General features: G+C 43.5%; 1 pseudogene across 1 annotated transcript; it reads right to left on the bottom strand.

The window, feature by feature from the left end:
* Nucleotides 1-3,361: 3,361 nt before the first annotated feature.
* LOC309857792 (thrombospondin type-1 domain-containing protein 1 pseudogene) lies at nucleotides 3,362-8,689 on the bottom strand (annotated as a pseudogene). The gene is made up of 2 exons: nucleotides 8,643-8,689; nucleotides 3,362-6,479 (listed from the first exon to the last, which is right to left on the bottom strand). The product of its transcript is annotated as a thrombospondin type-1 domain-containing protein 1 pseudogene (transcript).
* Between the last annotated feature and the right edge of the window lie 7,670 nt (nucleotides 8,690-16,359).

Raw genomic sequence — 16,359 nt, 5'->3', positions numbered from 1 at the left:
TTTTTATAGCTATAATTGATTTTACTGCTTTTGTACTTTAACCTTTGTACTGACTTGTAAGTGTTAATCTACTTTTTATTTACTTTATTATGTTTATGTTTGCCTGTGAAATTTTTTCCTTTCATAATTTTCTTACTCTTGATAATTGCCTTCTCTTTTCCTCAAAGAATTCCCTTTAATGTTGCTTGTGAGTCTGGCTCATTGGTGATGAACATGTCTTACTTTTGTTTGTCTGGGAAACTCAAGATGTCTCCTTCTATTCTGAATGATAGCCTTTGTGGATATAATATTCTGATTGCAGGTTTAGCATTTCAGTGCTTTGAATATATCATGCTACTCTCTTCTGGCCTAAAGAGTTTCTGAGGAAAAATCAGCTAATAGGCTTGTGGGGTTTCCCTTATATGTAACTATTTTCTTTTCTCTTGCTGCTTTTAAAATTTTGTCTTTAAGACTACTTTTTGTAATTTTAATTATTGTGTCTTGGTATGAACCTCCTTGGGTTGATTTTTTGGGGGAATCTTTTTTTCTCCAGGATTTAGATGTCTGTTTCCTTCCCCAGATTTGGGGAGTTTTCAGCTATTATTTTTTCAAGTAAATTTTTTGCCCCCTTTTCTCTCGCTTGTCCTTCTGATAGCACTATAATACAAATATTATGCTTGATGATGTCACTGAATTCCCTTAACCTATTCTCTTTTTTTATTCTTTTTACCTCTTGCTATTCAGTTTGATTGTTTTCCATTACTCTGTTCCAGCTCACTGCTCCATTCTTCTGCCTACTCTAACCTGCTAATGAGTCCCTCTAGTGTATTTTTTCAATTTCAGTTATTCAGTTCTTCATCTCTATTTGATTCTTTTTAATATTTTCTATCATTTTTTAACATCTCCCTGAGGTCCTCCACTCTCTTTTTCCAAATCCAGTAAGTATATTTATGACCATTACTTTATATTCTGTATCAGGCATATCACTTATCTTTCATTTAGCTCTTTTGTTGTGGTTTTGTCCTATTCTTTCACTTGGGACATTTTCTTCTGTCTCATTTTTCTAACTTTCTGTGTTTGTCTATGTATTAGAAAAGCCAGTTATGTCTCCTTATTTGGAAAGTAGTATCCTTATGAAAAAGAGGTCCTGTGGTGCCCTGTAGTGCAATGCCCCTGCTCACCAGAGCCAGGGAATCCTGGTGTTTCCTGTATGAGTTGTGTGCACCTAATTGTGGCTGAATCTAGTTTGCCTTCAGTCTAGTCATCTACAGTGACCCATTTTGCCTGTTGGTTTGGACCCTATACTGTTAGGGAACCAGCTTGGGGTTGCCGTGGGTTTGTAGTTGGGCAGTGTCAGTAGTCAGACAGGATGACTGCCCCCAGCACATTTGCTGTCACTGCTGTCACACCAAGCCACAGAACACTCTCCCTTCCTCATCGTTGAATGGCTTTCCTTGTTGGATAGGGCCTGCTCTCAAGCCAGATGCCTGCCCCCCGTCTGTCTGTTGGGGCTGCAGTAGCACCAACCTGTAGGATATTCTCCCTGCCTAATCCTCTGAGAGGATTTTATTGGTGGATGGAGCTGATAGACAGACCAGATGCCTGTCCCCACTCTTCCAGGGCTGCAGAGGCCCAAACTGCAGGACTTCTTCTGTTTACTGTTGGGGCTGCAGATGTGCAGATCAGCAGGACACTCTGCACTGCCAGGTATAAGGTCTGACTGCTGGGACTGTGAGTGCACTCCCCAGGGCAGAAGTGGCACTTTGGAGTGCCACCAATTCCTCCCATAGCTGTTTGCAGGATAAGATGAGGCAGAGGGACTTTGGTGGGACTTTTGCTGAGTGCAGCAGGTTGGCTTCAGGAGATCTTCAGAAGAATGTGGGCGTGGGAAATGTGGTGTTCGCAGAGTAGGCTGAATGCTCATACTGGTGTCTGCAGGTATCCAGGTATCTATGCTGGGGTGCAGGGGAAAGAAACGTTTGACTACTAGACATTTGTTCTGGGAGAAGTTGCTTAAAGATCCCTGCTTCCCAGCACACATTCTGAGATGAGTAAAAAAAAAAAAATCCTCAGATATACCCTAGATACTTTCAAACTCCTGCTTCTATGCTTTGTCAGTGAGATTGTTATTCTGGCGCTTAAAGGACAGGGACTCGGTTTCTTGTGGCCCTCTCGCTCTCAAAGAGCTAAGCCTACTGATTTTTAAACTTTTTTTTTTTGCCTCCTAATTTTTAAAGAACCGGGCGTTAAACCCTGCTGATATAAAAGGTCATGTAATTAAGCCCCACTGGTTTTCAAAGCCAAATATTATGGGGCTTCATCTTCCCAGTGCAGGTCCACCTTGTCTAGGTTGCCTGTTGTGGGATCTGCTCCTCTCCCTTCTTGCTGCTTGTTGTGTCCCTCCCATTTGTGGTCTTGCCGGGAGTTTTGTTCCCAACCACATCTCTGCCTCTCCCACTCTTTTCAGTGAGGTCTCCCCCCTACCATTAACCATGGAAAGTCTATTCTACCAGTCTTTGGGGTTATTTTCTAGGTTAATTGCACTGATATGACAGTTATCTAGGTGTTTCTGTGGGATGAGGTGAACTCAGGACCCTTCTACTCTACCACCTTCCCTGAAGTCTGTTTGGTATTTTCATGAACACCGTGTTCATCCATGTTTATCCCATTTTCAGATAGTATCTTTATGACTCTTACTTTGAAATATTTATCAGGTGATTACTTATATCCATTTCATTAAGGTCTTTCCTGAGGTTTTTTCTTGTTCTTTCATTTGGAACACTTTACTCTGTAGGATATTATTTCTAATGAAGCTTATCACTTATCCACCAAGGAGAAGGCTGGAGCAACTACCTTTCTTGTTCTCAGAGACAAATTAGAATAACTGAATTGTAGTGATTGCCTGTTGATGAGAGCCACAGAAAACTGCTAGGTAGATGGTGAACAGGTTGTACACTGATATTAATTCACTGTTATACTAATTTAGATGCATGATATACTGGGGAAGAACATGATTTAATAGAAAATCTTTCCATTTGTAGCATTTTTCTCTAATTTTCACCTTCCTTGCAGCTGTTTTGGTCTTAGTCTGACACTGTAGGGAAATTCACTGTGAAGTGTGGAACAAGTGAGCATGTATCCTCTGTCCTCAAAAGTTCGCATGCAAGCTTGTGAACTTGGAAAGAGAACAAAGCTTTCTAATATGGTAAACCAAGAAAGTGTAGATTAAGAAGTCTGGTTTCCTCTTCTTCACATCAGCACATAACAGCTGTCAGATACCACTGAATAATCTACTCCTCCTGTTCCTGAAAGGTAGATAGTTATAATTAAGGCATTTCCCAAAGGAAGTATGTTTTAATTTTGAACAATGGCACAAATGAAGTGGTAATACAACAATATAAGAGAAACTTTAATAGGTATAGTATTTGCATTTATGATTCTTTTTTGTCCCGCTTAATTCCACTCTCTCCAGTGGTCTCTGAAACCTCACTAGCAGGCTCACATCCTGATAAACTCTAAAAGGAAGAAGAAAAACAATGTAAAAGGCAAGGTGGGTGTGGCAGCTAGAGAGGTCACGGTGAACAAAGAAGGAAAGGGCAGCTACCCAAGCACAGGCAGATAAGGCATTAGGTTCAAGAGCTGAAAGGAAGTATACCAGATTGAAGAGTGCTCACAGGGTACCTGACACCAGACTGCAAGGAAAGAGCCCAGGCTTTAGGTCCTTGTTTAGCCCTCACTTCCAAATAAAGCAAGTTGCAAGACCAGTCCTAACATCCAGCAGCAGAAAGCTTCCTTCCTTCAGGAAAATCCAGTAAAGGCATCTTTCTGTGACTTCTTGCTAAAAGGGCCAGCTTTCTCCTGAAGTCCCTGCTGTTAGAGAAGACTTGTAAAGGCTGCGATGGCATTGTACAGAGGAAGAGGTTATTAGAATAAAAATGTGAGTCCATGTTCATCCAGATATCCCTGCAGGAGTTAATTCCCCTCCCTGAGTGTTAAATTCTTCACCTGGAAAATGTGGTAGGCACAAAGGAAAGCAAAAGATTTGTTTCTAAAGGAATTATTTTCTCTGTTCCTTCTTTACTTCATTCTTCCAATTTAAAAACTTAGCTCTAAAATCACAATCTGGTCTACCTGCTTTCCATACTGTCTGAGTAACAAGATAAAGTCATCTTTAGAAACATAAACACACTGGTTTCAATATGACACCCTCTAGGGTCTTGGCTGCCAGTCTGATCCAGGAATGCATAGTCAGCATCCTAATACCAGGCAGTGTCTTTGCCAGCATCCACTGTCCGTGTTCTATTTGATTCTCTCAGGAGATAATACTTTCCTTTCTAAAATGTACACTTTTTGCACCAAACAATTATGAGTATAGGGCTAGGTCTTCAGATGACTCACTACCTGAACAATCAGCTTCTTATTATTTCTCCAAAACTGAATTAACTCACATAATTTTGTGTCAAGGCATCAGAACTCCTTGTTGCATAAAAAAATTAGAAGATATCACCCAACTCTGGCATAAAAGTTCTCCTGGAATATAATCAGCCTTTCAGCTAAACATGAAAGCCATTCAGTACTGCCCATGTAGGAGTTAAATTCTTAAGTATTTATAACTTAGTAAATTATAATCCAGAGCTCTGTTGGCAAGTTAACTTTGTTCCAGCCCTTACTGTTGTGGAGACTCCCAAATTTACTTCATGTTGGACACTGCCAAGAAAGTGTTCAAAGCACTTCATGCTTAAAGTCACCTTTGCCCTCTTTCATACCCACATGAGAGACCGAGCCCTATTTCACTCTTGTTTAAATTTTATTATTGTACTTATTAGTAATAAACCAAGGGAACTGGGATAACAAAGGGAAAAGTTCAGGCTAAGTAACTTCTTCTTTATGAATTAAAACACATATGCACACTTGAGTTACCCCCCCCATGTACAAATAGCTACATAATATAGTCCATAGAACACTGTGAGCCACTGATACCAGGAGCCAGGCAAAGGCCCCCAGTTGTGTGAAGTCTCAGGCTGATCTGGGTCTAGATGACCAGCTTCTCCACGCTGAGTGTACTTGTGGTTTCATCCTCTTCGTTCGACCCAAAATAGCCCGGGAGGTCCAGCATCCTCTGCTCTGCCTCGGTAAGGCCGAATGACGTATTGTCATAGAAGGCGAACTCAGGCTGGGCTGGGAAGCTCTGACACTTGTCTTTCCTACACTGAGAAGGGCTCAGAGGGCTCACCCTCTGGTAGCTCTCTTTGGGGGCCGTGGGAGAAGGCTGCTTCCTCGAGACACTCCTGTGACTGGGGGACGGGCCCCTCCGGGCTCTGTGCGGCTCCGTTCTCTCACCGCTGGCCGTCAATCCTGCCTGGCAATCCCCCAGGTCTGGTTTCCTCGCGGGCTGCCCCAGGCTGTAGGATTTAGGGGGAGGACTTAATGGACTTCTGGTTGCACCTGCCCCGTGGAAATGGTCCGGTTTCTCAGGGGACGGGGCGGCTCCTCAACTCTGAGGCCGAGATCGCTCCTCCGCCTGGTCCCAGGTCCGCGTCCTGGAACCGTAGGCCGGGGCCTGCCGGGGGGTCAGGGTGGACATGCTCCGCTCCCGGAACGGCCGGGCCTGCCTGGCTTCGTGGAAGCTCGCGGTCCTCCTGAAGTGGGAGCCCCTGGGGTGGCTCCTCTCGGGCAGCGCCCCTCTGCCGCCCGCGTGCCTCAGGGCCGACTTGCGGATCACGGTCTGGCTGGGGCTGACCGCGCAGCTGGCGGCACAGACCCGGAGGTCCAGCCTGGAGGGGGGCCTGGCCGCCGCCTGCTGCTCCACAAACGGGGATTTGAGCCGGAACTTGTTGGCCGCGGCCTCCTCGGGGCCCTCCAGGTCCAAAGCGGGGCCGGTGGCCGCGTCGATGGCCGTGTCGGTCAGGGGACTCTGAGACACGTGGTACACCTTGGTGGTTTCCGTCAGGCCCTTCTTCTTCATCTCCTTGAGCTGCTGCTGGGCGAGGCGGTAGCTGAACAGCGGCGGGATGATCTTCTGCGCGCTGGACTGCACGCTCTCACTGCCCGAGGCGTCGTCCTCCGCGGACAGCGGCCCGCCGCGCCTGTAGGTCAGGGGGATGCCCGCGTCCCCGGGGCCCCCCGCCGGCCCGTCGCCCGCGTCCGAGAAGCTCCCGCGCTGCTCGCTCAGCTCGCAGATGTTCTCCTCGTCCGAGTTCTTCCGGAAGCTGGGGGAGTGGATGGAGCTGTGGCGAGCCGGGGTGCTGCATTTGGGGGCACGGCCGAACTTCCGCCACAGCGTGATGAGCACCGTGGCGACGATGATGAACAAGCACAGGGAAATGCCCGTGACCGTCACGACGTTGTTGGACTTCCCGGGGCCCTGGGGCTGAAGAGGAGATGCGCTGGATGGCTGGAGGGCTACGACGAGGAAAGAAAGAACAGATGGGTATTCTCTAGTAGGGCTCCCCTGCGTGGTTTTATGGCTGGGAGAGGCTGGCTCTGATGCTCTGGCAGTTCTAGAAAGAATAAACAGGGACTGGGATTTCTGGCCTTATGCAGGCGTCCCTGCTGGCAGCTTAAAGCAGACCAGAACACAGGACCCACAGAGAGGAGGTGAGCAGGTAAACCACGATCGGGGCGGGGTCGGGGGGGGACCCCTGGGCTCTCCAGCTCCTGCTGACAACGTGTCCCAAATGTTCCACCAAGCAGCAGCATAAGGAAAGTTTCCTGGTAAAATCAAGGTTTTTGCCTAAGATAAGGTAAACCTGGATAGCTTTAGTTCAATGTACTTTGAGATGCACAGCGGGAAATTCTACCAAGTATAAAACTTGACATGCAAAGTAATTCAGATAGGTTGTACCTAAATTTTATATCTTGGGAAATTAATAGGTGAAAATCAGTCTTTAGGTAATGTAATGCAACTCACATTTAATAACCAGGAACTGTATTTCCTGAGGGTTGAAGCGTCTGTTTCCCAGTCTGTTTCCAGCTGTCCAGTCCCCTTGCTTCCTTCTATGGGACCGTTGATTTGTTTTTTTTCTTCCCTGCTTTCTCCAACTGGCTTGTCCAGGGTCATCAAAATGTCTCATTAAGCCTCAAGATGCCACCCGGGATCCAGCCTGTCCTGCCACTGAAACACCTGGGAACCTGAGACCAGCTGATGCTACCACCCTCTCCTCTTTCCTCCTTGTCACTGTCCACCTTGCAAGCCCTTCCAGTCACCTGCCTGCACAGTTTTACCAGCACCAGTTCTCTGTGTCATGTCCATGACCATGACCTCCCATTGCCTACCCTCTTGGGTGGAAGCTGTGACACATACTTTGTTTCTAAGCAAACAGGACCAGCAGCTGGGACAGTTCCTCACTCTCCCCAGTCCTGATTGCCATTTTCAACTAACTCTTTCACCTCCATATAAAAACTCTTTTAATTAATCACTCTTAATTTTAATTAATTCTTTAAAAATCTATCTACCTGTCTATATATACTGACTGCATCTCCATGACTTACTTATTTTGTAACTATAAGTTTGTCCTTCCTAATCTTCTTTATTTTGCCCATCCTACCCACCTACTTCGTTCAGGCAACCACCAGTTTATTCTCTGTGTTTAAGAGTCTGTTTCTTATTTGTTTTGCTCTGTTTTTAGATTTCACAAATAAATGAAATTATATGGTATTTGTCTTTCTCTTTCTGACTTACTTCACTTCACATAATACCCTCTAGGTCCATCTATGTTGTTGCATATGACAAGGTCTCATCCTTTCTATGGCTGGGCAATATTCCATTGTCTATTTACACCATCTCTTCTTTATCCATTCAGCTATTGATGGGCACTTGGGTTGCTTCCATATCTTGGCTATTGTAAATGATGCTGCAATAAGCATAGGGGTGCATATATCTTTTAGGATTAGTGTTTTCATTTTGGAGGTAAACACCCAGTTGCAGATTACTAGATCATATGGTATTTCCATTTTTAACTTTCTGAAGAGCTTCCATACTCTTTTCTGCAGCGTTTGCACCAATTTACATTCCCACCAACAGTGCACAAGGGTTCTCCTTTCTCTACATCCTCACCAACACTTATAATTTCCTGCCTTTTTCATACTAGCCATTCTGACTACTGTGAGGTTGATATCTCATCGCCATTTTTATTTGCACTTCCCTGATGGTTAGTGATGCTGAACACCTTTGCATCGGCCTGTTGGCCATCTCTATGTCTTCTCTGGAAAACCATCTATTCATATCCTCCACCCATTTTTTAATTGGATTGCTTGTGTGGTGTTGAGTTGGAAAAGCTCTTTATATTTTTTGGATATTAACCCCTTACTGGACATATCATTTGCAAGTATCTTCTTCCAATCAGTAGGTTGCCCTTTTGTGTTGTTGGCGGTTTCCTCTGCTATGCAAAAACTTTTTATTTGGGTGCAGTCCCAATTGTTTATTTTTACATTCGTTTCCCTTGCCTGAGGAAAAATATATCCATAAATATGTCACTAAGGGTAATATCCAAGGTGTCTTCTACTCTTTTGATACCCGTGCCATCTACTCAAACCAGCCACCTACTCCCCTCTCAATACTGTCATCTCCCAACCTCATGGCAGCCATCAGTCTCTAGCACCCGGGTCTCAGTCTTCCTCATCATCCCCTAGCCGGGCCTACCTGTCCATCCAACATATCATACCTTCCCATTGTTTGCAACTGCTCCTCTTCCAAAATCTTAAACTTCATAGCTCACTTTTGAGCAGTATCCTCCTCTCTCACTTACTCATCCTTCTTACACTCACCCCACACTCATGATCCATCACGCAAACCATTCTCCTGCCAATAAGCTCAACCGTCTGACCTCTAGTACTGAGACATACCCCTTTCCCTGCTCTACACCAAAAGTCCATCCCTAGATTAACAAGACATGTGAATTATTAGCTGCTGCACCCAGGCCCTGAGACCTGGTGCAGAAAATAATACACCCATGCAGGCCAGGACCTCTATATACTGACAGCCCCCAAACCTGACCACCTGCAAATCTTTAAATGGGTTCCTAAGCAACTCGCTTCCATCCCCTACACGTTTTACCACTTTCCCCAAGCACTCTACCTACCCTCTTTCTCAGAATTCCACTGGATCACAAAAAAAAAAAAAAAAAAAAAAAAACAGAAGCTCTCAGGCAAGTGTACCCCTCTCCTAGCTCCTTCTGCTGTCTTCTCCCCAATAAACTTAGGATCAGCCACACTTCTATTCACTTCTTTCTCTATGGAATTAGTGGGAGAAGTATCTTCCTACAAAGGCAAGTCTACCAAGTGCTCTCTAGGTCACCCTTCTCCAGGGGATCAATGCTCTGTACCAATGATCTCCAGCTTCTCCTCTATGCAGCTCCAGAGAAACATGTTCAAGCTCTTCTTACTTTAAAAAGAACTTTCTAGAACTCTCATATCTTGTTCCTGGTCTTCCTAGCCAAGCTTACAGAAAAAGGAGTCTGCATTTGCTGACTTACTGCTTCCACATCACCTCTGATTCCTGCAACCTGCCTCCAGGATTCCAGTGAAATGGCTTCTGCCAATGTCAGTAATCACCTAATAGCTAAATTCAAAGAAGTTTTGTCTGGGCATTCCTTGACCTCTGCAGTATAGGCTACTGCCCAACACTTTCTCTGACCTTTTCTCTTCTTGGTTTCAATTATACTGCTCCTTCAGAGAGAAGAACAGGAATTTTGGAGCAAGGAGATCTAGATCTCAACCTCGGCCCATTAGCTCTGCTCTCTCCACTGATGTCCTAACAACACCTTCACCTCCACATGCCCAAGACTCATCAATTTTCCCCCAGAATCTGTGCCTCATCCAATATATCCAATCTCAAGAAAATGGCACAAGTGTCCATGCAGTTGCCAGTACTAGAATCCTGGTTTTCACCTGTAATTCTTCCCTCTTCATCACTCAACATATCCAGAGTCTTTGAGTCCTTGTCTCCTCTGCATCCCTACGGCCATTCATTTTTCACCTGGGTTGCTGAAAAACTTAATGGCCTTGCTGCTGCCACTCCTAGCCCTTCCGATGTATTCTCCACACTACCCATGAGAGACATCCCTCTTAAATACAGGCCAAACCTTCAAGGCCCCTCAGGATCTGACTCCTGCCACCTGCAGGAGTTCATTTCTTACCACTACCTCCTGGCACACTATGCTCTAGACACATTAATTTCATTTCTCTGGGTCTCTTAATGTGCCATCTTCTTCTGTGCTTTTATCCATGGCTCCCTTTGCTGAAGTTCCCTTTCTCACTTAGCTCACTTAGGTGGCACCTATTCTGCTTTCACACTTAAGCTCAAATATCACCACCTCCAAGAAAGGAGGTGTTCCCAGCATGAATTTTCACCCCTGCAAGTTTCCCGAGCAAGCTGTGGATACCTTTCTCACTGCAGGCTCTACATTGTACTGTATATTATGCCTTTTTACATGCCTGCTGAGCAACTATGTCATAAGCACCTTCCAGACAGGAATATGTCTTATCTAGATATTCCTAGCCCCAGTCACAATAACTTATACACAGTTGGTATCCAATAAATGTTAGGTTAACTCATTGAAAAAGGGAATGGCCGCACTGGGGATAAAAATATATGTTTATAAAAAATAAAAAATTAAATTAAAAAAATGTATGAAAAAGGGAATGGCAAAATGGTCAATATCCCACCGGATGGAATGTGGGTGTAATGGCGATGGATTCTCCCACTCCTGTTTGAATAAGGTGGTCAAACTAACATAAAACTCGATGCAGACATTCTTTCAAAGACAAACAAAACTCCCAACTTGCAACTAAGTGAACACCATTGGATGGTGAAAGATTTGTTTCCTGACTTGTCACTTCTTCCATGTGCAGTGGTGTCTTATGTCCATGGGAAGCAGCAATGTACCTGTGCATGGTGGACCTCTTTACTCAGCTGTTAGCCTTCACTGTGGCTGGCTCCTCAAAAACATGGCTGGAGAAAAGACTGAGAGCTGCTGACCTTAGCCCTCTCTGCTTCATCGACTCCCTCCTTCACCTGAAGTAAAGGAGATTTCTTGATGCTAAGCAGCCTGAGAACAGATTTTAACATTTCCAAAAAGTGTGAAATATTTTAAATAGGGAGAAGAACACTTGGAAGAAATGATCATTTTTATCCACGTAAACATAACTCTAAGAACCACTTACATTAGAAGTAGGCATGCCTATAGCACTTAACCTTTTGCTAATTTATAATATATAACTTTCTAGTTCCCATTGAGTATTAAAGAATTAGGACATCAGAACATGAAATAATTTCACATATCCTCAAAAATTATTACTAATTCTAGGGTGTGGATGCTTCCAGAAAATTAAACTGGCCTGTGTAGAAAGGCAAGATATTTAAGATAGGTAGCTTAGTATGGGTCAGATCTAGTCTTCTGCTTTCTAGCTTGTTGATATTGGGCAGGTCAGTTACCCTCTCTATGCTACAGTGTCCCAAATAAGTGAGATAATGTATTTAAAGTGTTAGCACATAGCAGATGGTCAATAAAAGGTTGATATCATTGTCATTTCTAAAGATACAGTAGAAGTCAGTGACGATTGACCAAATTCGATTGCATTCGTTCATTCATTCATTATGGAACTCTAGATGGAATACCTTTTTAAAAAGATTTTATTCATTTTTGAGAGAGAGAGAGCTCAAATTGGGGCAGGGGATACAGAGGGAGAAGCAAACTCCCTGCTGACCAGGGAGCCCAATGTGGGACTCGATCCCAGGACCCTGAGATCAGAACTGGAGCTGAAGGCAGACAGTTAACCAACTGAGCCACTCAGGTGCCCTAGATGGAATACCTTAACACAACATGACATCCCAGAATTGAGAGGAATGGGTGTATTTGAAGGTAGTTATACCCAAGAAAGGAGCTGTGAAAGTGAGGGAGACTTCTGAATGAAGAGTAGATGGAGAAAAGAGCCTTAGAAAATAATATGACATATAACCAGAGGAACAAGAGATTCAGGGTGTGGTCAAGGGATTATGAAAGAAGCAGGACAGAGTGAGGGCTAGCAGAAGAGCCCAAGTCTGATGAAAAACAGAAGAAGGAACACCCTCGGGATGCTGGAATGAAGGGAACAAGGCCTACAGCACTGGCTGGAAAAATGAGCTAGAAAGAATGCACTTCCTAGGCCACAGGCAGGGACACTGGCCAAGATGTTGCTGCCAGGTAGTTTTGGCTAAAAGATGGTCTGAGATCCAAACACAAAAAAACATCTGACTCCTCAGACCCCAACGGACAAGGAACTAGGGACGGTTTTCTAACCTCGAATTGGAGAGCAGAAGAAGTGACAGAGGACTTTATCTAAGGGTCAGGAACAGAGCAAAGGCCAGCAAATTAACTGCAGGGACTGGCTATAGATCAGTTGGTGAGATGGTATGTGGGAAGAGCAAGGATTCTTATTACTGTGACCTGTAGCAGATGAATGGAATTCAACTCCATAAGCTGAAGCAAACCAAACGAAGCCATGTCAGCATCACATCTATAAACCATTTACATCAAATCCTCATGGAGCACCTACTGAGTGCCTTCAAGATGTTGAAAGGATGAAGGGAAGGCCACTTTCTAGGTGATGACAAGAAGAAATCTCCGCACCTTCTCCTCCCTAGGTAGGGGTAGTAAACATAGGGCCTTCAGAAGATAAGATGGCGTGACTTGCCCCATTTTGACAAATAACGGTCTACGTAGTCCCCTCAGGCTTCTCTGAGATGATATGTTCTTCTGCAACTTTGGTGGGGAGAAGTAAATGAAGGATAAATAAGAAAACAAAAAGAAAACCAAAAATATCTTAGGAAGAAATGATCATCCCCCTGCTTGTATTTTTAAAAATGTTTTCAGATGTCTGAATCTTTAATTTAGAGAATTTGCCTCTCATTGCCTTATCTTCCACATTGGTCAATCCCCTGTCATCTCACTGACGAGATACTCCCAGTCAGAGACACACTAATGAACACAGTCTTAGTAAAGCCAGGAGTACTAAGAGAGTGTCAGTGAATTCAGGTTGCTGATTTTCAGGCGGGCATAGATTCAACAGTCCCTCTGGGGAAAGAATCCCAAAGAAAGAAGGTACCTACCAGCACACTCCTCCAGGGAACACAGGTAGGTCTCCGAGGACATTCCAGGGCAGCCAGGTCTGGAGGGGAAGGAAGTCAGGCACACGTGGCGTCGCTCTCTGACACCATCCCCACACGTGGTACTACATTGGCTCCACGGCTGCCACAGTCCCCAAGTTTCTGCAAGGACATTAGCCATGCTTTTAATGCTAGTTCATTTGAGAATCAGGATTTAACTGCACTCAAATGAAGCAGCAAACTTAAATCTCAGGCCTTGAAGTCAGTAAATAAAAACATGCCCAAAGATGTGGAAAGCTGGAAAGAGTGTTTAATAAGCCTTAAAACAAAAGAAAGCTATATAATTTACAAAATGTTAACCTTTTTGGAACCTATCCTAGAGTAAAGCTCACAGGGCAACCAAATGGCCTGAAATGTTAGGAAAGTCAGGCTCCTCTAAGGAAAGACAGGATGCAAACCCAGCTTCTTTGGGTGGACACCAGGCCTCATACAAGCTGGTGAGAAGTCATCTAAAAATATAATGAACTGCTAGAATCCTGGTGTGGGCTAGCATGAGAAACAAAAGCCCTGGGAGCCACAAACCCAATGGGAATTTGTACCCACTTGCAGGCTCTTCTTCATGGATCTCACCAAATGCTCACAAGAAGGACTGAGGGTAGGTCCAAGACCAGAGAAAGCCTCTCTTGTGGTGGAGGTCTGAGGCTGGAAGGAGTGGAACTGTGGAAAACACACAAACCTTACCTGGATCCTTCTCCCCATCTGCTCTCCCAGCAAGAGCCTCAACCACTGGGAACAAAGCAGAAGCCCCGTCATTCTGAGAGCACCAGTTGAGATATAGTACTTCTAAGGAATGGAAAAAGAAGGAAATCCTTCACCCCTGGAAGGAGCAAAAAAATATACTGGGGCCAGACTTTTAGAGAGCTTCTATCACTGGAGAGGGGCAAGATCATCAAGAAGGCCCCATCTCTGAGACTCAGGGGCACAGCATTTGTCTAAGATGAACTAAGAATGAACTGGAACAAGAAAAGGCTCTCTAGCTCCCATCACCCAACCCCTAGCCTGCAGCATGCTAGTAATTTCCAAGTATCAATAACAACAACCTACTGCTAGGGCAAGGGCAAGAGTGACAGGTGAAAACCTCTCTTATGTGCAGGCTCAAGCCTAAACTGAGGGTGCAACAGAAGCATGGAGGAAAATCCTCTGGTAAGCCAACTCCTACTCTGACTGCAAAGCAACATTAGAAAATTCTAAACTCTGTCATTCCCCAAGGATGACAGAGCAACAGCAAAACCCCAACACAGCTTAATTCCTTAGTACATTGACCCAATCCCCACACTAAATGCCTAGCAAAAACAGGTGTATGCCCATTTCCTCACACAAATACTATTTATTGGTGTCTACAGTTCTAAATTAAAACATCCAATTTCAACCAAAAATTATGAGACAAAGAAGCAAGAAATAAAAGCTATCAAGAGATAAAGTAATCAAGAAACCTGGCTCTAATGTGACCCAGACATTGGAACTATCAGAGAGAGAAGTTCTGATAGCTATGATTAATATTAAAGACTTTAGTGGAAAAGGTTGGCAAGATGAACAGATGAAAAATTTCACTAGAGGGGCGCCTGGGTGGCTCAGTGACCTCTGCCTTCGGCTCAGGTCATGATCCCAGGGTCCTGGGATCGAGCCCCACATTGGGCTCTCTGCTCAGCAGAGAGCCTGCTTCCTCCTATCTCTCTCTCTCTCTGCCTGCTTCTCTGCCTACTTGTGATCTCTGTCTGTCAAATAAATAAATAAAATCTTTAAAAAAAATTTTACTAGAGATTTGTAAATTGAGAAGAGGATATGGAATGCTAGAAGTGAAAAACATGGTAACAAGGCTGAAGAATGCTTTCTCAGAGAATGTTCATCAGTAGACTCAATGCAGCTGAGGAAATAAAGAGTAAATTTGAATATAGATCCGTAGAAATGACTCAGACAGAGACACAGAGCTCAAAAAGAAAGAGTGAATAGAAAAGATTACCCAAGAGCTGAGGGGCAATATCAAAGAGGCTATCATCCATGTCATTAGAATCCCAGAAGAAAAAAAGAGAATCAAATAATGACCAAGAATTCTCCTAAATTAATGAAAGATAGTAAGTTAAATCAAGATGCTCAGAAAACATCGGGTAGGATAAAAAAAAAAAAACAAATAAACAAAAAATTAATCATACTATATTTAAATAGTTAAAAACCAAACCCAGAAAACGTTGAAGGCTGTGGCAGGGAAGGAAGATGGAAGGTGGAAATACATTGCATGCAAAAGAATAAAGATTAGAAATCCAGTAGGCTTCTTGTCATGCAAGCCAAGGATGATGGAGTAATAACTCTAAAGTAATGAAAGAAAATAATGACCAAACCAGAATTCTATATCTAGTGAAAGTATCTTCCAAAAATTAAGGAGAAATTGACTTTTTAGAGAAACAAAAATGAATAAAATTAATTACTGGAGATGTTCACCAGAAGAAATGTTAAAAGAAAATCCTACAGGCAGAAGGAAGATGATACCAGAACAAAAACCCTGCATCTGTACAAAGAACTGAAAAGTGCTGGAAATGGCATTTATGAAGGTAAAGGTAAAATTCATTTTTTTCTTATTTTTAAATGCTCTAAAATAGAATTGCTAAAGAAAACTAGTATTATGTGTTCACAGCATATATAAAGTAAAATTTATGAGAACAATCACACAAAGAATGGGATTAATGAGTTAGAAATATACTGTTAATAAGGTCTTTATATGACATGTGAAGCAAAATATTATTGCTTAGATAGATCAAGAAAAGGTAGATTATTCAAAGGCTGATCAAGAAAAGTCAAAGATATATACTGCAAACTCTAGGACAACCACCTAAAAATATTTTAAGGTATAAGCCACTAAAAAATATATAAGGTATAAACCTTAAAATTGAATATTCAATTATTACTAAAGAAGGCAGAAACAAGAGGAAAAAGAAACAAAGAACAGATGAAATAGACATAAAACTACCCAGATAGTCAATAATATATTGTAATAGGATTGTATGGTGACAGACGGTGTTAAAAATTTGCACAAATGTTTCCTGGTTATTTGTGAGTTTACACATAAACTGAGGCTAAGGTTGTTGAGGAAATGTGAGGGAAAAAAGAAACGTAGCAGGAGTGGTGAGAGTCTGGAGCAGCTTTTGTGAGAGTAGGAGAAGGGACTCAAGGGAGACAACACAAAGAATAGGGTTGGCTGGCTGCCCTATGAGGGCGTGACAGTGACCTGGAGTAGAGCCTGC

Source organism: Mustela nivalis, assembly GCF_964662115.1.
Source record: "Mustela nivalis genome assembly, contig: HAP1_SCAFFOLD_1290, whole genome shotgun sequence".
NCBI classification, from domain to species: domain Eukaryota; kingdom Metazoa; phylum Chordata; class Mammalia; order Carnivora; family Mustelidae; genus Mustela; species Mustela nivalis.
The sequence above is the reverse complement of the archived record's forward strand: the minus strand, read 5'-3'. Positions and strand labels throughout refer to the sequence as shown.